This window comes from Chlorocebus sabaeus, chromosome 23 (genome assembly GCF_047675955.1).
Source record: "Chlorocebus sabaeus isolate Y175 chromosome 23, mChlSab1.0.hap1, whole genome shotgun sequence".
Lineage (NCBI taxonomy): Eukaryota > Metazoa > Chordata > Mammalia > Primates > Cercopithecidae > Chlorocebus > Chlorocebus sabaeus.
The window spans coordinates 42421801-42446097 of record NC_132926.1 but is presented as its reverse complement, the minus strand read 5'-3'; the positions used below and the strand labels follow the sequence as shown (position 1 = coordinate 42446097).

The following is a 24297-nucleotide window of genomic DNA, read 5'->3' as shown; positions in this document are numbered from 1 at the left end:
CTTCAAGCAAGGCCCCCAGCTCCCTTTCAAACAGACTGCTACCTGAAGTCCTTGCTGAATAGGAGTTTGGGAGCTGCCTCTGTCCAGCCACACACACATGCGCATGCACACGCACGTGCACACACACACAGACGCACACACACACACCCCCTACATGAGGGTTGGGAAGACCCCAGCTCCTTTCATGGAGGTGTTATCTTCAGTCACCTTCACAGATGACACCAGGTTTGAATAGCATTAACAGATGAGCTAACCCTTTGGTAGGCCAGGAAATATACCCTTGAAGTGGGAGAGGGGACAGGGACTCCTCCCTAAAGATCTGCAACCTGGTCGGACACTGTGGCTCATGTCTGTAATCCTAACACATTGGGAGGCTGAGGTAGGCGGATCCGTTGAGCCCAGGAATTCAAGAACAACATGGTGAAACCCTGTCTCTACAAAATTTAAAAAAAAAAAAAATCAGTCGCCTGTAATCCCAGCACTTTGGGAGGCCAAGAGGGGCAGATCACGAAGTCAGACTGAGACCCATCCTGGCTAATATGGTGAAACCTCATCTCTACTAAAAATACAAAAAATTAGCCGGGCACGGTGGTGTGTGCCTGTAATCCCAGCTACTCGGAGACTGACGCAGGAGAATCGCTTGAACCTGGGAGGCGGGTTTTAATGAGCCGAGATCACGCCACTGCACTCCAGCCTGAGCAACAGAGAGAGACTCCATCTCCAAAAAAATAAAAAAGAATAAAATAAAGATTAAAAAAATTAGCTGGGCATGGTGATGCAGCCCTGTGGTCCCAGCTACTCCGGAGACTGAGACAGATCACTTGAGCCTGGGAAGTTGAGGCTGCAGTGAACCATGCACTCCAGCCTAGGTGACAAAGTGACAAAATAAATACAAAATATTTGCAACCTTTTTCTGCCCATTTTGTAGGGTACTCACTGAGCCCAATTTCAGGGCTGGGAAGACTGGACTGAAGTGCCAGTGGGGCCTATCCTGGGGCTATTTTTCCGGGTGTGGATATTGATCACTTTAGAAGTGCAGAGACAGTCAATGAGAGGCTGGAACTTGGTTGTGTTTCCTGTTGGGGCCACAGACAATGGAAATAGAGCTTCTAGAGGAAGGGGCTCTGTCCAGAGGACAACACTGAAGTGTGAGGGCCCAGCAGTCTGGCTGGTCTACCGGGTGCAGCTGCCCCTCTCCATTCTTATCTCTCCACTGGCTGGGGTCTGAGCAGCAGTTTGGAAACCTTAGATGGAAGCTAGAAAAACTAACCAGTTGGCTGGAAATTTGGGTCTAAGAAGAGAACAATGGGGCTGCAGACCCGAAAATGACCCTCTCTTTTTGGTTCATGGTGCCTGAGAATTTCAAGAGACCCTTCGCCTGGAGGGACATGGAGTCCTGGGAGCAGCTAGGCCTTCAGGTGTCCCTGTGGGCCCGGTAGTCCCTCCTTTTCTCCCTCCCCAGTTTCCCACAGCCCCAGGTACCCAGGGACAGCAGAGGCCTTGCAGCCAGTGGCAGAGCAGATGATGTGGGGAGGGGAGAGAGCTCCTTAGGCCTTTCTGGGCACCCCCTACCCCCTCCCGCCTTGAGTAGTGGGAGTCCAGCCATCCTTCTTATGCTTTTGGTTATTTGGTCAATAACCCATGAGCCAGGTGTTGTGCTAGAGGCTGTACTCCTGGGACCCAGAAAAAATGTATTCCTATGGGAACCCTCAAGCGTGTCACCATCAGGAGAAGGGAGCCAAACCAGTGACACCTGATGGATTTAGGACTGGGGATGCTCACAACAAAGGCTCCTGATCTGGTTTGAGAGGCTGGGGAAGGCTGCCTGAAAGAAATGACTTTCTGGGTTCCAATGATAGCCCTGTGACCTTGGAAGAGTTATTTAACCTCACTGTGCTTGACTTTCCTCATCTTTAAAATGGGCATAATAAGGCCAGATACAGTGGCTCACACCTCTAATCTTAGCATTTTGGCAAGGCGAGACAGGAGGATTGCTTGAGGCCAGGAGTTTGAGACTAGTCTGGGCAACACAGGGAGACCTCCCTCTCTAAAATAAAATAAAAATTTTTAATGATTTATTTACTATTTATTTATTTATTTATTTATTACAGGCATGAGCCACCACGTCCGGCTAAAAAAATTTTTTTTAATGAGCATCATAATAGTACTATTTCAAAGGTTGTTGTGAGGATTCAGTGAGTTAATATGTACATGTAAATCCACTAGAACAGTGCCTGGCACACAGTACATGCTCTGTAAATGTTAAATAAAATATAAAAACAGCTACCAGCCAGGCACAGTGGCTCACACTTGTAATCCCAGCACTTTGGGAGGCCGAGGCAGGTGGATCACTTGAGGTCAGGAGTTCGAGACTAGCCTGGCCAACATGGTGAAACCCCGTCTCTACTAAAAATACAAAAATTAGCTGGCCATGGGGGCGCATGCATGTAATCTCAGCTACTCAGAAGATTGAGGCAGGAGAATCACTTGAACCTGGGAGATGGAGGTTGCAGTGAGCTGAGATCACGCAGCTGCACTCCAGCCTGCGTGACAGAGCGAGACTCTGTCTCAATAAATAAATAAATAAATAAATAAATAAATAAAAAACAGCTACGACTTGGATGAGTCGGACTTGGCAATGGGTGAGAAAGCAGGTCCTAGGCAAGGAGGACGAAGACCTGCATGTTCAACAGCAGGCTTCTTCAGAGGATTCCCCTGTGTCCTTCCATGTCCCTGGATGGGGTGGCTGGTGACTCTCCTGGTCTAAGACCTGGCTTCGTAACTCTGCCCCCTTCCCTCTGCTGCCTCAGTGTGGTCTTGGGGCTGCTCAGTCCTCAACCTGAGATGTGACTGAGTCCATGGCCCAACTTTGCCCACTTACCCCTTCCTCTGATGGTGCTGCAGCTCCCTGTGAGCCCACCCCAGGCTGGGCAGGGCGGTGTGGTGCTGGGGACCCCCCCATGAGCATCTGGAGCTCCCTGTTTGGTGGGGCAGCACAGACGAGTAACTGGCTCAGCCCGGGGATCAGGAGGGCTTCTTGAGGGAGGTGCTCTCTGAACAATGTCCTAAAGGAAAATGAAAAGTTCTCCAGAGAAGAGGAGGGGAGGGAATTCCCAGGCAGAGGGAACAAGCTGCACAAATGTTGGGAGGGAGAGAGATCCTGACTCAGGAGAAATAAGACCCCAGTATAGTTCAAGCTCTGGACTTGGGAGCCTTCTTCTGGCACGTTTTATCCTGAGGCCTGAGTTTCTTCCTGCTTGCCCTCTGGCCCAAGCACTGGTAGTGGCCTAAGAGGTTAAAGTCCAGTCTTGCTCCGGGGCCAGCCCAGGAGCTGGGGGTAGGGGCGCCAGTTGCCCAGGTCCCTCCCTCCCACTTCAGAGCTGGGAGTGTTTGGCAAAGCAACAACGCCGCCTTTGTGTCCTTCTGTGGGTCCAGGCACGTCTAGCCCAGCCTAGGCGGCTGCTGGTTTCAGTGCCCTGTGATCCCAGCCAGGCGGTGCAGGGCAGTGCAGGCAGGGTGTGCTTCCTCAGGGCCCTGTGGCTGCCTCATGTCCCTTGCACCCCCACGGGGTTCCCCAGGTGGGAAAGCCTGTGCCACGGAGTCCATGGGCATGTGTGGGGCTGGTAGTGTGGGCCCAGAGCGGGTAGTGGTGAGTGGGGGTTTGCACAGAAGCTGGAGAGGTACATCCAAAGGCTCCTGTGTGCCTCAGCATGCACCCGAGGGGCATCCCGGGCTGAGTCCATGAGTGTGCATTTGGGTGAGGACGTGATTCTGGGTGTGAGGGGTCTTGCTTGAGCACACGAGCAGCCCCCAGCCTGCTCAGAACAGAGCACTGCTGTCTCTGCTGCGCCAACAACGAGGCCTCTCTGTCTCAGCGCATAATGTCCCCTCTGTATTGTCTGCTGCACCGCTGTGGTGACGATAATTTTAAGGCCCAAATCCTTTTCGTGGGTGAGGGTGAGGGTTGGGTTGGGGATAGGGCAGGGTGGAAGCCTTCTGGGGAGGGTGGGAGCTCCGGGGCTGTGTTTCAGCTCTACGTGTGTGGTGGTCTGTTGTATGTTTGGGGCCTTCCCCTACATACTCACAACCCCTACAGGGGCAGCAGAGAGAAGTCAGGGACTCCCAGAAGCCTCTGCCAGAACCCCTTGCCCTGAAGTCATGTGGTCCCCGCCCTGCTCCAAGCCCTCCTCCCCCACCCTGCCCGCCCAGACTTCAAAAGCACTCTCTCTCTCTGGGAGCCCCTTTTGGTCCCTGCCTGCCTCTGCTGATCCAGGCTTTCTGCAGGCCTATTCCTGTCTTTCCTATCCTGAAACCACTAGGCCAGCGGCTGTCAACCTTTTTGTTCCCAGGACTCCTTTACGTGCTTAATAATTACTAAGGACCCCCAAAGAACTTTTGTTTACATGAGTTGTATCTATCAAGACTTGTCATATTAGAAATTCAGACTGGGAAAATTTAAAAACAGGTATTTATTCATTTTATTTATTTATTTATTTATTTATTTATTTATTTATTTATTTTGAGATGGAGTTTTGCTCTGTCGCCCAGGCTGGAGTGCAGTGGCATAACCTTGGCTCACTGCAACCTCCTCTTCCCGGGTTCAAGTGATTCTCCTGCCTCAGCCTCCTGAGTAGCTAGGACTACAGGTTCACACCACCATGCCCTGCTAATTTTTTTTTTTTTTTTAAGACAGAGTCTCACTCTGTCATCCAGGCTGAGTGCAGTGGTGTGATCTTGGCTCACTGCAACCTCCGTCTCCTGGGTTCAAGTGATTCTCATGCCTTGGTCTCCTGGGATTACAGGCATGCACCACCATACCTGGCTAATTTTTGTATTAGTAGAGACGAGGTTTCCCCATGTTGGTCAGGGTGGTCTCAAACTCATGACCTCAAGTGATCCTCCTGCCTTGGCCTCCCAAAGTGCTGAGATTACAGATGTGAGCCACTATGCCTGGTCAATAATAATTCATTTTAAAATAACAGTAATAATACCATTACCAGTTATCATAGATAATATATTTTTATGAAAAATAGCAACCTTGACTGGCTCAGTGGCTCATGCCTGTAATCCCAGCACTTTGGGAGGCAGAGGCGGGCAGATCACTTGAGGTCAGGAGTTCGAGACCAGCCTGGCCAACATGGTGAAACCCCGTCTACACTAAAAATACAAAAATTAGCCGGGTGTGGTGGCACGAACCTGTAGTCCCAGCTACTCAGGAGACTGAGGCACAAGAATCTCTTGAACCTTGGAGGCAGAGGTTGCAGTGAGCCGAGATCGCACCACTGCATTCCAGCCTGGGTGACAGAGTGAGACTCCTTCTCAACTAAGAAAAAAGAAAGAAAGAAAGAAAGAAAAATAACCTTGTTTTCGAGAACAAAACAAAATGAGCAAGAAGAGTGGCACTGTTTTTACATTTTTGCACATCTCATTAATATTTGGTTTAATAGAGCAAACAGGCCTCATGGGACTGGGCTGGATTCTCATATCTGCTTTTACTTTGAATTGGTGGTGATTATAGATAGGCACATAATTTTGTTTTTGTTGTGGTTAAAGTATATGAGGAAAACCTGGCCTCACACAGATTTATAGTTGAAAGAGTGAGTAGTGCTTTATTAACCTTTTCAGATAATTTGATACTACACCAAAACTCGACAAGTGGCAGTTTCCTAAAGGTTAATATCATTTGGGGCCTGAAACCATATCAGTGAGCTTTTCATATTCTATTACTATTAAAGTCCACTTGTCTAACTCACATTTTGAGTGGATCTTTTATCCACACATGATTTTATAACAGCATGCATATCATTTAGAAAATTTTTCTGGGCTGGGTGCGGTGGCTCACGCCTGTAATCCCAGCACTTTGGGAGGCCAAGGCGGGTGGATCACCTAAGGTCAGGAGTTCAAGACTAGCCTGACCAACATGGAGAAACCCCATCTCTACTAAAAATACAAAAAAATTAGCCGGGCATGGTGGCGCATGCCTGTAATCTCAGCTACTCAGGAGGCTGAGGCAGGTGAATCGCTTGAACCCGGGAGGTGGAGGTTGAAGTGAGCCAAGATCACGCCATTTCACTCCAGCCTGGGCAACAAGAGTGAAACTTGGTCTCAAAAAAAAAAAAAGAAAAGCAAATTTTTCTGAAGGCTGGGCGCGGTGGCTCGCGCCTGTAATCCCAACACTTTGGGTGGCCGAGGCAGGCGGATCATGAGGTCAGGAGTTCAAGACCAGCCTGGCCAACATAGTGAAACCCTACCTCTACTAAAAATACACACACACACACACACACACACACCCAAACTAGCTGGGATTGGTGGCAGGTGCCTATAATCCCAGCTACTCGGGAGGCTGAGGCAGGAGAATCACTTGAATCTGGGAGGTGGCGGTTGCAGTGAGCCCAGATCTCACCACTGCACTCCAGCCCGGGCGACAGTGTGAAACTCCGTCTCAGGGGAAAAAAAAGAAAATGCCGGAGTCCCAGCTACTTGGAAGGCTGAGGCAGGAGGATTGCTTGAGTCTAGGAGTTCGAAGCTAGTCTGGACAACATATAGCAAGACTCTGTCTCTAAAACATGAACAACAAACAAAATAATTTTTTAAATAAAAAATATTAGTTCACTGAGTTATGAAGATCTCTCAAGTATTAACACATTTCATTATGCCATATTAAAAAATCACATCCGTGGATGTGATTGACAATTTCTTCAGAAATGTACCAGGAAACTGTGAAGCTTATGGTGTTATAGTGTTGTATACCTGTCTTTCAAAATTTAAATTTCGCTTAAAAACTACAATTTTATACATAAGCAGAATATGCAAAATAAAAATAGAATTTTAGCTGGGCATAGCGGTGTGTACCTGTAGACCTAGCTATTCAGGAAGCTGAGGCGAGAAGATCCTTTGAGCCCAGGAGTTTGCATCCAGCCTGGATAACATAATGAGACCTGTCCCCAAAAACAACAACAAAAAAACAAAAAAAAGACTGTTATCATTGGCAACAGATACTGTGTGTTATTTTCCTTGAAGTGACTGACTGACTTCATTATTTGTGAGATAATAACTGCCAAATATCTAAGACTGCCTGTCAGTCTTTCTGTCAAGTAAAAATGACGTGCCATAAAAAAATCAGCTAGTTCAGCTCGCAACTCAAACAATAGCATAAGTGCTTTTCTTGAGGCAGCCAACATACTTTGGGGTGTGTGTGTGTGTGTGTGTGTGTGTGTGTGTGTATATATATATATATATTTTTTTTTTTTTTTTTTTTGAGATGGAGTCCTGCTCTGTTGCCCAGTCTGGAATGCAGTGGCGGGATCTCGGCTCACCACAACCTCTGCCTCCTGGGTTCAAGTGATTCTCCTGCCTCAGCCTCCCAAGTAGCTGGGACTACAGGTGCGTGCCACCACACCCAGCTAATTTTTGTATTTTTATTAGAGACAGGGTTTCACTATGTTGGCCAGGCTGGTCTCGAACTCCTGACTCGTGATCTGCCCACTTTGGCCTCCCAAAGTGCTGGGATTACAGGCATGAGTCACCACGTTCGGCGAACTCTGGTATGTTATAGAAGTGTTTTATGTGAATTCTGTGTACATGTGCCGAATATGACTCCTAGTACAGTTTGATTTGTGCTAAGCCACCAACAGTTTTACCCAGTGTGGCTTAGACATAATAAAGAAGTCAAATAATGTCTTAGTATTATTAGTAAAATAATTTTGACCTCACCTACCCCTGAAAAGGTCCGGGAGACTCCCAGGGGTCTGTGAACCCTACTTTGGGAATCACTGTACTCGTTGTTCTGTCTCTTCGGCTCTCGGGGTGATGGGCCGTGTCTTTCATATTTTGCTGATTAGGACACTGGGGTCCAGCAGAGCCCCACGTGGGTCCTCATCTCTCATTCCAGCACTGAAGTGAGAATTTTTTTCCTGGCAGTGACTGGGGAGGTTTCTTGGGGGGATGGCATTGATTTTGATGGATGAAGAGGCCACCAAAAGTGGGGGCTGGGAATGCACCCTTGGTGGAGGAAACAGCATTGGTGAAGGCCTGGAGAAAAGAGCTCTAGATGGGGTCAGATAACTAGGACCCTCAAATGCCAGTGCCAAGGCAGTGGGCACCACAGAGCAGTGCCCAGAGATGGGAAGCAATGGATGAGATGTGCCAGGGACAGGGAAAGTCAGAGAGGAGGGCCTTTGTCCTTCATGAGGAGGCCTTCCCATGCTGGCTGGCCTCAGGGCTGTGTTCTCAGGGCTGGGTTGATGTGTGGCCACTGAGATGAACTTACCCTTCCTGACCGATCATGATTGGCAGAGGGTGGTCTGATGCCCAGAACTCCCTGCTGACAAGTGTCTCCACACCTGCACTGACACTCAACCTCTCTTTGCCTTTGTATTGGCTTTTATGGTGACTGTGAGTAGCCTCATCCAGTTTCTTATGCCATGCATGAGTGTGAGGGTGACCTGGGCAGAGGTGGCTGCTGAGAGGAGACACTGGTAGTGACATGTCAATGTGATTAGGGGTGAGAGTCCTGACTTTTTTACCACAAAAAAACCTGCTTGTTGCAGGCACTGATGCCTCAGCCTGAGTCCTGTAAAAGTGGGGGTTGCAGAGCTGACCCCGACACACCCCCCACCCTGGGCCCGGCCTGCCCTCTTCCTCTTCCTCTTCCAATGGCCCTGTGTCCCTACCCCAACCTGTCCCTGAGCTGCTGGTCTGGTATGGGGAGACAGACCTCTGCTTCGGTGCAAGACTGGCCTCACACCTTCTGCTGCGCACATCTGTGCTCCTGAGCTATGTACCTGGGCTGGGTTGTGCCACACATGTGTTCGCAGCCATGCTGTGTGACGGTGTGGATACGCCCTGCGCTGGGTGCACATGGCTGCTCTGTGTCACAGACATTGAGAGCTTGTGTACCTTGCCGTGCACACTGAGTCGCTGTTTGTTTCTGTGCCTTTAGTTAGTTGGGTGGTGTATGTTTGTGTGTATATGCTTTGTATATCTTTACAGGGTGTGAGTGTCACTGTGGTGGGTGGTGTTTTTGTGTGCTGGTTTGTCAGTGTGTATCTTGGCCCAGCCCCAGAAGGCCAGCTGAGGTGTGGCGGGGGGTTGGGGGTTGGACTGTGCTGGGATAGGGAGCCCACAGCCAGGAGGCCTGACTGGGAATAGACATGTCCTCACCTGCCCAGAAAGCATCCCAAGCCCTCAGAGAGCCCTTGTCCAGCTTCACCGCCCCTGGCCAGTCAGGGTGGGTGGCTGGAGAAGGGGGCATGAGGGAACCAAAACAACCTCAGCCCAACTCTCACACTTGGCTGGCACCCAGGCCTATTATGGGGCCCCCCCCGCGCCCATGGCCCACCCCCTAAAGTTCCAAGCACTTTGCATTGTGGGGCTTGGGGAGGGGCCTAGAGACAAGGCTCTGTTTGGCTCTTGTGACCAACTTCAGCTCCTAGTGGGCCACTGAGGCAGAGCTGGCCCCAGGCCTTGTTGAGCGTGGGGCTGCAGGGAGGACCAGCTCCACAGAGCCAGGGCTGATGCTCATCTCATTACCTGTGTCATTCATTTAACAGATACGCATTGAGCACACACTGTGTTCCAGGCCCTGCTTTAGGTGCTGGGAATATAGCAGTCACTCACTGAATTAGGGGTAAAGATAGGCGATACTGCTGCTGTGCATGTACAGATGAAGAAACAGGTCCTGGGAGGTGAAGTGATTTGCCCAAAGTCATAACGAAGCTGGGATTTGAAACCAGGCCTGTCTCATGTAAGAGGCCTCCTCCTGCATTTGTCCATCCTGCCTTCAGTAGTCACAATTACAGCCGAATACCCACTGAGCTAGGACCAGCTAGCTGGCTAGCCCCGTGCCCTGGGCTACAAGTTGATGCAGGAGAGTGGGCACAATGAAATAGTGAGCTCCTAGGAAGACAAGTTGCCTGGAGTAGGCATAGGGGTGGTAAGGTAGAGGATTGAGGGGTGGGGAAGGAGCAGAAGGAGCCTGTGTCTGTCTCCAGGGTGCACTGGGACCCAAGGGAATGCCTCCTCTCCTGCTGTGTGATCTGGGATGGTCCCTGCTTCACTCTGAGCCTTAACTTCCTCATCTGTAAAGTGGGCACAGTAACTGCCCTCTCCCAGTGGTACCATGCTCAAGGCATGATGCCTGGCACACAGTAGGGCAGCTAGGAGGATGGGACAGAGCTGCAAGTGGGCAGGGCCTCCCCAGGGCTCTCTGCTCAGCCTCAGGAAATGGGTAGGGGGTAGGGAGGAGGAGGCGCAGATGTGCGCTTGTCTCACACGAGCAGCCGCATTTAGCCACCGAGTCGGGACTGAAATATTCCTGAGGGAGAAGAACCCTGAGGCTTCAGGGCGGCAACGGCTCGTCAGTGGGGAGCGGGGAAGGGATGTTGTCACCATCTGCCTCGTGTCTGTCTGCGACTAAAATAATACTGGGGTGAGACTCGCCGCAGGCATGGGCCCAGCCGCAAGGTTCCCCAGAAGAGGGAGGGGCTGGGGGTGCTGGAAACCTTGTGGGGAGCAGTGGCAGAGAGAGGTCTGCTGGGGGCAACTCTTGGCCAAGGCTGGGCCCTGGTCCTGCTCCCCTACTGAGGAGCCAAAAGAACCCATGCGGGGGATGTGCATAGGCATGAATACTTCCTGGGGGGATCAGCCCTGGGAGTGCAGGACCAGGAGACCCCCCCAGACCCAGCTGGGGGTCTGCTTCAGAGGGGAGACCAAGCGTGTGCTGAGATCCCTGCAAAGCAGGGGCAACAGCAGAAACAAAGCAAGAGACAGACAAATTGCCTGATTCAGCTTCCATGAGCTTATCCAGAATATTGAAACCAGAAAACGTAGCAAGAAGCTATTTTAATTTCAGCCGACGTGTAAGTTTTGGGTCTATGGTTTACTGTGGTTTTTATTTTGAATCAAATATGGAGGATGTTCCATAATTTTCTCGGGGCTCTGGGCTCTGGGGACTGAGTGGCTCTGCCTTTCTCTACTGGGCACAGTAGTCACATGCCAGCTGCCTCTAGGAGTTGGCACCCCTGGGTCTGGGCAGGTGCCCCTTCAGGTCAGGGACATGGCTTGGAGCCTGGTGCTTTGCTTCTGGGTGAAGCCACCACATTCTGATCTTTTGCTATGGTTCTCATCAGACATGACTAGTGGGATATTTTTGTTTTTGCAGAGAACAGACCCATGACCTTAGTGGTTTAACTGTGGATGCACCCAAAATGCTGGTTGCTTTGTGCTGACATGGGCTGTCAGTTTAGCAGGCAACGTGCGAGCACCTGCTATGTGCAGACCCTGAGCTGGGGCAGACTGGGCTCACCCTCAGCATACAGGGTAGAGAAGCCAGCAAGACTCATAGGAGATCAGCCACCTGGGTGCCAAGGAAGGCAGTGGGGAGCAGCAAGGGGGTGTTGGATATGGCAGGAGTTCATGGCTGTCATCCTGGAGAAAGTGGCAGAAGCACTCATCCTTGAAAAGGAGACAACAGCAAAGGACAGTAAAGAGTATGCCCCAGGCAGAGAGTACGTGTATGTGCAGACCACCACTTTGTGGCTGTCTCTCTTTGTGGCAAGGATATCCGCATCACAATTTAGGTGCAATGTGGAGCCCTTCTTTCAGACCAGACCCAGGTTAACTGGCTTAGGTGTGTTTTCCCGGTTAGTCCTCACCAACATCCCATGAGGCCAATACACTTAGTGCCCATCTTATAGATGAGGAAACTGAGGCTCAGAGAGGTTTGGCAACTTGGGTAAGAGGCAGAGGTATGGCCCCGGGCTACTCCGTGCTGCCTCTGCACAATGCCCTCATTTGGCAGGCAGCAACTGAGCGCCTACTATGTGCAGGCCCTGAGCCAGGTGCTTCGTGGATTCAGGCCACAGCATCACATTCCAGAGTGTCCTCAGATGGCTGGCATCTCTCATTGTAATCTGGGCACGATGACCAGAGGAAGCTCTCTCTAGGGTATATGTGGGTATGGGGGAGAGGAGTGTGGGTGGGAGTCTGGAGGCCCCTGCTTTGTAGCTGTGAGTTCTCCCTCATGAAAGCCTCAGTTTCTTCACCTGGAAAACGGGGCCATGATGCCTGCTGTGCAGGCCCATGTGAGGATGTTCATTGAAAGCATGTGGAAAAAGTGCTCTGTGTGTTTGGTGAGCCCTCAAACTGGGCTGACTCTCCTCAAACCACTGGGAGCGAGCTTCCCGGAACAATCTAGCCACCAGCCTTTCCTTGCAGCTGACAGGCTGCGGTCACCACTGCCACCACCACTCTGAATTATTCAAGACCCTCCAGGACTCAGTGGCAGCCCTTCCCCTCTCCCTGCACAACCGGGCTGTCAACACCAGCCTCTGAGCCTCTGCCAGTGATCTATGGACCTCAGGGCCCCCAAGCTTCGGCCTGCTCAGGTAGGGCCATGAGTGTGATAGGGTGAGGTGTGGCTGAGCATGTGACAGTGAGCGTGTGAGAGCAGGAGGGTGTGACAGTGTGAGTGTGTGTGTGAGTGTGGCTGTGAGGGTGCGTGAGGATGTATGCAGGTGAGCATCTGTGTGAGGGCAGGTGTGAGTGTGCCACATTGTGTGTGAATGAGTGTGTGAGTGTATCTGGAGCCTGGGCTTTCCTTAGCTGCGGGAGAGCTGGGCTCAGGGAGGAGCTCCCTCTGGCTCAAGAGAACACAGTGATCTGAGAGCAAAATTCCAGCCTGGAGTGGGAGGGTGTCAGTTCACCTTTGCTTCCAGCGTCCCTTAAGGGCTGGTTGGAGTGGGGAAAAGGCAGAGAAGCAGCAGTTTAGAAAGAAGGGTATGTCATGGTTGGATCATGAACAGGACTTGGAGTCTGTGGTCCTGTGGGGGCTCAGAACACTGTCAGATTATTTGGGTATGTGCCATTTCCCAGCAAGCTGAGACCCTCAGAAGAGAGGCAGTTGCCTCCCCCAGTCCCTGTCCTCCTCCTGGGCCTAGGAGAGCTGTGAGCCCCTGTGGGCAAGAGGTGAGGACTGTTCTCTTGGATCTGTGGCCAGGTGGAAGTTCTCCAAAGTCTTGGGGGATGGGGAGGGTACGGGGGCTCACCAGCACCTTACTGGAGGGCCCTCACCCATATGCAGGAAGGACAGAGCAGACCTCTCTCTGGTCCCCCCTCCTACCAATGTACTGGCCCTGGAGGGTTACTGCTTCATGTGGGGTAAGATGGAGTACCTGGGAGGTTGGGAGCTGGTGAGATTTAGGAACTGGGAGCCTACAGTGTGTGGAGGTTGTGGGGGTGGAATGTGTGTTTGGTGTGAGTGTTGGGGTCTGTGTGTTGGTGTGAGGAGGTGAGAGGCTGTCTGAGTTTGCCTTTGTATCTGTAAGATTGTTTTCAAGCCCTGTAAGTGTGACTGTTTATCTGTCTTTTTGTGAGTGAGGACCTGTGTGATCACATGAGTGTGTACGATCTGTATTTGAGAGTGTATGTGTGTGGAAGCGTGCTAATCGTGTGGGAGAGGTGAAAGATGATTGACAGGGAGGGGGGGTGGCGGGTGGGAGCCCACACTGAGTGCACGGTTTCATCCTTCCTCAGGCTCTGCTTGTCATGGCTGAAATCCCCTGGACTGCATTGGGACCATACTGCTGAGAGTCTGGTCGCTGGGCTTCAGCTGACAGAACATCAGAGCCCCAGGACTGGAGAGCCACAGGTTGGGAAGGTGAGGCAGGGTGAGGGACTTGATGATGGGGAGCAGGCAGATAAAACTGGCTAAAGAGCTAGGGCTGCTGGAGCCTGATGTCTGGTCCAAGTCCCAGCGCCTCCACTCATGGGGTGAGCTGGGGCAAGTCATTTCGCTCTCTGAGCCTCAGTTTCCTCATCAGAACAATGGGCCTGTACACTAAGCATTACCCGCCCAAAATCCTAGAAGCCTGCCTTCTCCTCCTGACTCTGGGAAGTTGACCACTGGGGAGGCCTGGGACACTGGCCTGTCTGGAGGCTGGGGAAGGATGAGATGACCCCTTCTTCCCTTCCCTGGGTCCAGAGGGCCTGACTTGTCCTACTGTACCCCTCCCATCACAGTGATCTGTGTGGGCTCATGAGAACATAAGCTAGACAGTGATCCTGTTCACCTTCCTGCATTCTGGGAGGCTTGGCCTCCAACCCCCACACCAGGGAATGGTCTTCACTCCTCCACTCCTTCCCAGGTTCAGAAGCAGGAATGGCGGAAGTCCTGCCTGTCCCCTCTCTGACTTTACTTTCCCTTTCTAGAGCGGGGGTATTCTGGTATGGGAGGACTGAGTGTCCCTGCTGCCTGGTCCTCAGAGTTGGCTAGCTCCCCCCGTACCCCTCATTCCCCTGCCTGCTTGCCTGTAGAGCTGTGGCCCGGGCAGCTGTCCGGCTGAGTGGGTTAGCAACACAAGACAGATGGCAAGGGATTATCTCAGCTTCTCAGAGCACGATGGCGGCAGCGGCGGGGGTGGGGGGAAGGCTCTCACACCCTCCCCATGTGTGTGTACACACACACACACAAATGCACACATGCAGCTCCCCGTTCCTGCCCCAGACCCAGCCCAGCCTCATGCTATTTATGAGGCAGGCAGGAAGACAAGAGGAGAGATGAGATTATGAGAATTGGTGAGAACCGTGGGACTTGGCAGTCTTGTCCCTGCCCCACTTGGCTCCCAGACCACAGGCTGAACCAGCTTCTCAGGCCCTTCTTGGACCCTGCCCCTGCTATTATGATTTCTCTGCAGCTGCCACCACTGGGAATGGTACATTCAGGAGGGCATGGTTTTATAGAGAAGTTTGAGGCCCAGAGATGTGCGAGCTGCACTCCAAGTCACACAGCAAGTTTGGTTCATTAGCAGGGTAAGTTCTGGGGATTGGCAGGTGGTGGAGTCTCTTAGATGTCCTGCACTGGCTGTGGGGTCCATGGGTCTTCTGCAAACAATGTGTGTTTGCCCTAGCACTTGATACTCAACCCAAGGTCCCACAGGGGCATGTCACAAGGCCAGCTGCTGGCACGCAAGGACTCACAGGTGCAGCCTCTCGTTCATATACACTGTCAGGCTCTGGGTGAAGGCTATGTAGAGTTGAGTGACAGAGCTGGATCTCCAGACTCTGTCACTGTGAAAGAATTGGGGCAGGGTTAGAACCCCACTAGAGTGAATTCTCCTACCTGCCCCTCAATTTGCTACAGGCAGATGGTGGAGGGACTTTCCAGCCTCAGCCACACACTCAAGCCCCCCTACCACCACATTTGCCCCTTAACAGCCCCACTCCAAGTCCTGAGTCATCTATGCTGAGCCCCCTGGGGAGAAGTGTGGGCCAGGAAGCCTGGCAGGATTTTGGAATGGCAACCCCAGGGGGCCCTTTTCCCAGCATGGGTGGGCGGGGCCGACTCATTGGGGAAGGCAGGGTGGAGGCCTTCTGAGAGAACTTCTCTGCTCCTAGCTGCCAATGTCTTGGCTTCGCCCCCATCCCCAAGAGTCTGCTGGACCCAGGAGTGCGGATGCGGGGCAGTGCGAAGCTGCTTCAGGTTGCCCAGTGCCACTCCCTGCAGAGCAAACCCACTCCTCGAGGCCCCGAGGCTCCGTCCTGTCACTGGGCTCTCCTGTGTTCACGTGTGCCTGCGCAGGCTGTCAAGTGAGACACGACCTCAGGGTCAGCCTGGCCTGCCTCTGGGGCTGCATTATTTGCGGGGTTTCCAACATGGTGATACCACCCACACTGCCTGGTCACAAACAAGACTATTATGGCGATACCACCCACACTGTCTGGTCACATACAAGACTGGCACCGCCAGGTTTCCCTGCTCCTGCTCCCTCAAACCATTGAATCAGCCCCTCTCTCGCTATTGGATGAGGGGGGCTGCCAGGACCACGCCCCTCCTCCCTACGGCCAAGGTGACCACACATCTAGGTGTCAGGGGTCATGGGCCCAGTGCAGAGTGCTAGGCCGAACTCATCTCCTGGATCCAGGCCAAGCTCCACTTCTCTGTCCCTCCAGACTCAAGTTGGTCATTTGTATCGTGAGAGCTGGACAAAACTATATCTAAGCTCCCCATCTTCCCTCAAAGCTTGGCCTGGGGAGCCCTACTTGAAACCTTGGAGGTTCTGAGCCTTCCACCACCCCCAGCGGGGGACTTTTCGTTCTGTGAAGGTCTCAAAGTAACATTCTAAAGAGGCAACGTGAGAGCCAATCAGAGAGCCTATGTAAATAACAGCCCTCTGATTGGCTGTCTCCTTCACGCCCTGAACGAAACTTCAACTTCATCAACTCAGCGAAGATTTTTTTCCTCTGGCCTTGCGCGCCCTGCAGGAGGCGGGGCTGGGGGTCACCCGAGCCTTCTCCCAGCCGCAGGGTACCTGGGCCTGCCGAATGGGACCGCGCTGGGACGGGCGGGAGCGAGTTCGCCGCCCTGACCCTGGTCCCGCGGGCGTTATTCTGGTGCAGAATCCCCCGCGGGGAGGCCCGATAAGTAAGCCACCCTTTCTTTGTAGGACCGCCAGGGAACGGGCTGCAGGCCGCGAGTATAAAGCTTGGCTGGGCCGGATCGATATCTGCCCGCTGGACTGATGCGCGAGGGAGGCTGCGAGACAGGCTGGCTTTGCTGCCGTGTGATGGCCGCGCAGCACCCACCGACCCCCACAGCTCCCCCACCCCGCCATTTCCTTCATCTAGCGCTCCCGGGGAAACCGAGGCGGGCAAGTGGCGTAGCGATGGAGGGCGCACCCAGGGGCAGCGACGCTGCCTTGCTCTGGCTCCCAGCTCTGGTGGCGGGGGTGCGGGGGTGAGGGTAGCCCAGGGTCGCACCCTGCTCCCAACCTCGGCTCGTCCCCACCCTCCACGGTCGTCCGCAGCTCTGCATTTCTGCCAGTATCGTGTCCCCTTGCCTGGTCCTTCGCCCTCCTCCCACTTTCATTGTGTGTCTCCTCTCTGGCTCTGAGGTTCCTCCTCCCTCCCTTCTCTCTCTGGGTGTCTCCGTGTCTATCTCCACATCTCCATCTCCATTTCTTTCTCTGCTTGTCTCTGCCTCTAGCTGTCTCTGTCCGTCAGTCTCTGCTCAGGTCTCCGCTCGCCTCTTGCTCATTTTCGTTCCTCCCTTTGTCTGTCTGACTCTCTCTTCTCTCCCCCGCTTCAGTCACCCCCCAACCCCCCGCACACACACACACCTCACAGCCCTGTTTACGACATCCCCTGGGCTGGCAGGTGGGCGGGGCTGCAGCAGAGCGGGGGTGAGAGAGGGAGACGCAGCCTCCCCCCCAGCTGTTAACCTTCACGCTTCAGGCCTCTGCGGATGGCAGAGGAGGGGGAAAGCCCAGCTGCCAGCTTGGCGGAGGTGACCGGGCGGGGGCTGGGGGCTGTCCCTCCCTCTGGGCTCCTCTCTGGGGAGATCTGGGGCCGGAAGGAATGTGGTGGAGGCTGCCTTCGGCTGAGGAAGGCTGTTGCCGGATGGGTGGCCTCCTGAAGGCTTGTGCTGGCGAGGCGGGTGCCCAAAGGGGGCTCTGAGCGGTGTCGGCCCTGCCCGCAGCCCGGCCGGACGTGGGGGCCGGCGTGAGAATCCCGCCCATCTGTGAGCCGGCCTCACGCCGTCAGACCCAATTTATCTCGCCGCCAAAGTTTCACAGCCATCTGCTCGAGTGGAACGGCTTCCAGCGCTGGCCCCACCGGGCCCCCCAGCCAGCGCGGGGATGTTTTCCAATACGACAGCATTGCCCCCCCCCCAAAGCAAGGAGGGGGTGTAGGGGGAGGCGGCAGAGCGCGGTGCGCGGGGCTGGCAGGCAGCCCTCTCCCGCGAGCGAGCCGACCCTGAATTTTAAGCGATTGATCAGGAAGCGCAGGCCGTTCCCATCACTTTGAGCAGCCAAATGCGACGGCGCAGGGATTTCAAGGGGCCTTTGCGGAGGCGGTAATGAGGTCACCGTAACTGCGCCAGCCCGCTGGCGGGAGGGGGCGAAGGTCTGCGGACACGTGTGAACACAGCCTGTGAACGGAGCCACATCTGTATTCACGTGACCCCCGGGGCCCCAGCACTGCCCCAGGAGAACTCCGCATTTGGATCTGAGCTGATTCACACTCCGCTGCCCCCAGCCCACCTCCCCAACCTGACAGGGTCGGAGAGACTGAGCTAGAACCCACCCTTGCCACATCCATGATTCCATGATCACCTCAGACAGCTTCAGCGCAGGAGCTTCAACTCTCTTCTCCTCCCCGCTATGTGCCTAAAATACACATATTTGGGCACCTGCCCATTGCACTTCTGAACAAGCCTGCAGAGACAGATGTACCCTAGACCCCCGGTAATCACACAGGTGCACACATTCCAATTACACACCTGACCGCAATGCTCATGCATTGGTACACTCCCAACCACCACCACTACCAGCCCCAAACATGCACACAGGTACTCCATCATTCTCAAGCCAGCACCCAGCAACACACGAGACCCCAAACTCCCCTCCCCCCGGGCGCACGCATGTGCACACTCATTCCCAAGACCCCGAGCTTGCTGCCATGTCCGCGCGGGTGGGCGCCTCCACTGCCCGCCAGGCAGCGCGGGTGCAGACCTCGAAGAGAACAAAGGCCGGGCAGGTGGGAGGGAGGGGGGCTGAGCCCCCGGCCCGCCAATCCTCCTAGGCAATGCTCGTCTGTCTCGGCTCCGCGGCCACCGCATCGAGCGGCTCTGATTACCAAGTAAATCACCGCGATGATCTGAATAATTATCGTCTCCTGAAAAGGGAAAAAACAGGGAATAAATAAAGAGAGAAGGGAGCAGCCACCTGATTTCTAGAAGCCCTGGTGTATGTCAGGAGTGTGAATACATAGGGGTGGGTGTCAGTGGCCCCCTGCAGATCCTCAGGACTTCTGCTGGGATGCAGTGCAGGTGGGGTAGGATGGGCCTCAGGGCAGACAGTCATTCCTTAGGGGTGGCAGTTAGCATCCAGTCTCCCCCCTTCCTCTCCCCAGGGTAAGTCAGGCCCCCTGGAGCACCCAACCAACCCCAGCTGGCCTCTCTGCTCCTCACACACTCAGGCCCACCCGACCTGTAGGACACCCTCCTGTTCCAGGGCTTTGCTCAGCAGGTTCCCCTCTAGCATGCCCTCTTCCCACTTCTCTGGCTGGCCTCACTCTCCCATCTCTGAAGTCCAGCCCCACGTTACTTCCTCTGAGAACTTCTTCCTGACTGCCCAGCCCTCCGGGATCCTCCTTTCCCAGAGTTCCAGTGTCTGATTGCATTTTCCCTGACTGATTTGGGTGTGTTCTGCTGATCTTCTCAGCCGGATGGCAGCTTTGGTGGAAGCAGCTATGTTTTAAGCAAAGCAGTAATGGTGGCAACAGCAGCAGCCACTACCCCATTCTGAGCATTTAAGATGTGTTGGCCCTGTGCCAAAACACGCTTTCACCATGGATCCTCCCCAGAATCCTGTGTGGAAAGTAATGTCTCCATTTTAGTAATGGGGAAACTGAGGCTTACCAAGAATGAAGCTTGGATTCCTTTCCTCCGGGATGAAGATGCTGGTCATCTCTGCACTTGTCACCTGATCCCACATATTGGAGGAGCTGCTCCTCTTCCAGTGCTGAGCACTAAGAACACAATTACCTCAACTGGCTGGGCACAGTGGCTCACGCCTGTAATCCCAACACTTTGGGAGGCCAAGGTGGGCAGATTGCTTGAGCCTAGGAGTTTGAGACCAGCTTGGGCAACATGACAGAACACGATCTCTACAAAACAAACAAACGAAAAACACCAAAAATTAGCTGGGTATGGTGGTGTGAGCCTATAGTTCCAGCAATTTGGGAGGCTGAAGAGGAAGGATGATTTGAGCCCAGGAGGTTGAGGTTGCAGTGAGCTGTGATTGTGCCACTATACTCCAGCCCGGGCAACAGAGTGAGACTGTCTTAAAAAAAACAAACAAACAAAAAACCAGGCCGGACGTGGTGGCTCACGCCTGTAATCCCAGCACTTTGGGAGGCCGAGGAGGGTGGATCATGAGGTCAGGAGATGGAGACCATCCTGGCTAACATGGTGAAACCCCATCTCTACTAAAAATACAAAAAAATTAGCCAGGTGTGGTGGTGGGCAGCTGTAGTCACAGCTACTCGGGAGACTGAGGCAGGAGAATCGCATGAACCTGGGAGGTGGAGCTTGCAGTGAGCTGAGATCGCACCACTGCACTCCAGCCTGGGTGACAGAGCAAGACTCCGTCTCAAAAAAAAAAAAAAAAAAAAAAAAAAAAAACCCAAAAAAACCCAAAATATGAATACCTCAACTCCAACCTGCCCAGCCTCCACCAGCGCTGCCCATTCCAGTTGCTCCCTCTCCTCGCTTTTCCTAGCCTCAGGAGGGGTGCCATCCATGCATTGTGACCCCCAACCTCCCAAAGGGCATGACCCTTCCCCATAGCCACATCTTCAAAGGAGGGGCAGCTCAGTCCTATGCTTCTTCCTGAAATGGTTCCAGATGTGGGGCCTGCAGAAAAGGCAGGGTGAAGGCTCAGCACAAAGCTAGGTTTCCTCCTGGAGGTTGCCCTAGGGAAGGCCCATGCTCCTCCCACCCCTGGCACCTGGTCAGTAAATGAGAGCAGAACGAGGCCACTGACGGGATGGTGGTTCAGGGAAAGAGTCTCCCAAGAGCCTGGGGAAGAGGAACCTTTGTGGGGCCTGGGTGTCTGGGGCAAGAGGGAGACCGAAGCCCATTCTGGGTTTGCGTTCCTCACCCTATCCAGCCTTGCTGGATCGGAGACCTGGGGCGATTTCTGGGGTGGGTTTCTCCAGGGAGCAAGGAGGCCCAGGACTGAGTGATTTAGAGCCCTCCTAGTCCTCCTCAAAGAAATGCCATTATAGACGGGGGAAACTAAGTCCAGGGCTCCAAATTGGCTCCTGGCTAATGGTGCCTATGCAGGCCTCTCCCATGGGGATCCTGATTCAGGGCCCCAAGTGTTCCTGGGGGCATGACAGGGTCTGGATGTCATTGTGGCTTGGGTAGAGGAGGGATAGGTGAGACATGATGCTGGTCTAGAGATACATCCAGGTGGTTCGGCTCTGGGTATGAATGAAGATGAGGCAGAGCCCAGCTTAGCTCTGGGAAAATCTCAGCTCCTATTCCACAGTTTTCTGGGACTCAGGACAGCACCTCCTACCTGGGAGGGGGACGGAGGTGGCCAGTATCCTTGGGATGGTTCACAGACTCCTCTCCCCACCCCAAGCTCCCTTCTGGCAGCTACTCTTGGTTCCCTACTTAGATATTTCTTTGGCATCTACTGTGTGCTGGCCCTAGGGGCACAACAGCCTGGGGTTCAAAGAGTGCCCAGGCAGATGGGGAGGCATACCCACCCACCTACACATACTCACATGGACTCTCCTCCCACCCCCTTCAAGTGTGACCCACTGGGAAACTTGGGGAAACAGTAAAGAATGTGGCAAGACCTTTGCAATTAGACAAACCCAGGTTCAGACCCTGGCTCTACTTTACTTGTTGAGAGCAAGTCAATGAGCCTCAGTTTTGGTATCTACGAAGTGGACATTATAATAGTGCATGGTTCACAGTGTGCCTGTGAGCGTTCTGTGAGATAATCGAGATGTCGATGCTTATCACTGCCCATCATCAGGGAAGGAGAGATGACCTCTAAGGTTGCTCCTTGGCCACGCTAGGACAGTGTTTCCATGGCATGGCTAGGGTCCAGACAGGGTCTCGTTCTGTCACCCAGGCTGGAGTGCTGTGGCGTGATCTCTGCTCACTGCAGCCTTAGCCTCCTAGGCTCAGCAATCCTCCCACATCAGCCTCCCAAGTAGCTGGGACTACAGGCACATGTCACCATGCCTGGCTAATGTTTACATTTTTTTGTAGAGACTGGGTCTCCGTATGTTGCCCAGGCAGGTCTGGAACTCCTGACCTCAGGTAATCTTCTCACCTTAGCCTCCAAAAGTGCTGAGATTACAGGTGTGAGCCACCGCACCCAGCCAGTCCAGCCTCTTGACTCAGTGGTGGAGGTGGTTGGCCTTGGCAGGTCTTCCACACTGCCAAGCCCCTCACGCTCCTCAAAGCTTAGTTCCCTTACCGGTCACGTCTCTCTCTACTAAGTTCCTCTGGCTCTCACTCTTTCTCTGCCTGCCCATAATTCCATCAATCCATGTCTCTTTTTCTGTTTCTGCCTCTCCCTAAATACACGTAACTCTCCCCTACCATAAGAACACCCTTCCATTCCCACCCACACATCCAGCCCAGCTCAACTCATCACCAGCATGCACTTTCACCTGGGTGCACACAGGCAAGGAGGCATAAAGAGACAGAGTGGGGCCGGGCGCGGTGGCTCAAGCCTGTAATCCCAGCACTTTGGGAGGCCGAGACAGGCGGATCACGAGGTCAGGAGATCGAGACCATCCTGGCTAACACGGTGAAACCCCGTCTCTACTAAAAATACAAAAAACTAGCCGGGCGAGGTGGCGGGCGCCTGTAGTCCCAGCTACTCAGGAGGCTGAGGCAGGAGAATGGCGTAAACCCGGGAGGCGGAGCTTGCAGTGAGCTGAGATCCGGCCACTGCAGTCCAGCCCGGGCTACAGAGCAAGACTCCGTCTCAAAAAAAAAAAAAAAAAAAAGAGACAGAGTGATGGAGAGACACAATCACACACACACTCACACTCGAGTGCACATGGGCACGAGGACAGCCACCCATCCAACACACACACAAGTGCACACACAGCACAAATAGGCATGAACAGGTGCATACAGATGCACCTGGTGACAAACACAAGGACGTTGGAGCATATTGTATATGCAAGAGTCCACAGGCGTATATACTCTCCCCCCACCACAGGCACACATGGGTCAGGCACAGACAGGTACACACAGGCACAGAAACACAAGGGCACACAAGCACATCTGCACAGTAAGACACAGGCACACACATACACACATGTAGGCACACACAAGCTCTCGCCCCCACCCCCCTCAGCTGGCTGCCCGCCAAGAGCGGAGCTTTCTGCTGGGTGTGCACAACCTTTCACAGGCTCTAATTGAGTCGAGGGTGATTTATAACATGGCAGCTCCCCTGCCTGCATGGGCTGCCCCCTCCTGCTGCAGCCCTGGCCAGTCTTCGACCACCCCCTCCGCCCCCCTACCCCCCATAAAGCATCACTTGCACAGGCCCCTTTGAGGGAGAAGGGGGCATTTTCTTCCTTGCCACCAGCTCCTGTCTTCATTCTTGCCTTTCTCCTGGGCTAGACACTGGACTCCAAGAAGTTATGCCTCAACCCACCCACCCCACCATCGCCATCAAACTCAGTGTTGCTCAGCCCAGCCATTGGGAGACCAATCTAACTAACCTGCCTGATTAGAGACAGCCAGGACCCTGACTGCCGATCCCACATGCTTCCTGAGCTGCAGCAGGAGAAACTGGATTTGGACATGAGAAGCGACTTGCCCAGTGAGCTGGGGCTGCAGGATGGGCGCTGATTAGCAGGGCATAGGAAAGCCTCCATTCAGGGCCATGGGGGAGGAGAAGGCCACCAATAACCTTGTTTCCTGCCCCTCCATCCTTTTGGGTAACTGAGCTGTGACCCTCCATCCCAGCTGTCCCCACGGCTAGTGTGGCTGGGCCTGTAATTAACTGCATTAATTAGGCTCTGAGGTTTGGCTCATAAAGTCCCCTTATCCACCTCAGAAGGAGTGACAGTGAGGACTTTTATCCTAGTGGGAGGGGTGTGTGCATCCTGACCCCTCACTTCTGACCCTAACATGGACCATCAACTCTAGCCATGGCCCATGAACTCAGCCTAAGAGCTATTTCATCCTCCCAGAAGCATCTTGTGTTGGATGCTGATGCTGTTAACCCATTTGATGGTGAAGACAACCAAGGCCCAGAGAGGCCAAGCCCTAGAGACTCATCCCACAGGAGTCCCATCTGCCCTCAGGACCCCTGCTGCACATGGGGCTGCTTTTTGGAGCAGGAAAGGCTAGATGTCCCTGTTCCCAGAGTTGGTTTTTTGTTTGTTTGTTTGGTTTGGTTTGGTTTGGTTTGGTTTGGTTTGGTTTTTGAGATGGAGTTTCACTCTTGTTGGCCAGGCTGGAGTGCAATGGTACAATCTCGGCTCACTGCAACCTCTGCCTCCCAGGTTCAAGCGATTCTCCTGCCTCAGCCTCCCAAATAGCTGGGATGACAGGCATGTGCTACTACACCGTGCTAATTTTGTATTTTTAGTAGAGATGGGGTTTCACCCTGTTGGCCATGGTGATCCACCTGTCTTGGTCTCCCAAAGTGCTGGGGTTACAGGCGTGAGCCACTGCACCTGACCCAGAGTTGGGTTTAGATTACAGAATGAGGAACTCAGATTAGATTTAAGAGGGGTTGGGCATGA

At 53.5% G+C, this 24297-nt stretch overlaps 1 long non-coding RNA gene across 5 annotated transcripts in view; it reads left to right on the top strand.

Moving 5' to 3' along the window:
- LOC103244645 (uncharacterized) overlaps positions 1-18726 on the top strand; it is a 33558-nt gene extending 14832 nt beyond the window's left edge. For 2 of the 5 annotated variants that reach the window (XR_012090839.1, XR_012090840.1), the window contains 5 exons: positions 7262-7383; positions 12217-12386; positions 13534-13657; positions 14694-14808; positions 16443-18726. This is a non-coding gene — a long non-coding RNA (uncharacterized lncRNA). The other 3 variants (XR_012090841.1, XR_012090842.1, XR_012090843.1) reach the window with 2 other exon arrangements.
- The last annotated feature ends 5571 nt before the right edge of the window (positions 18727-24297 follow it).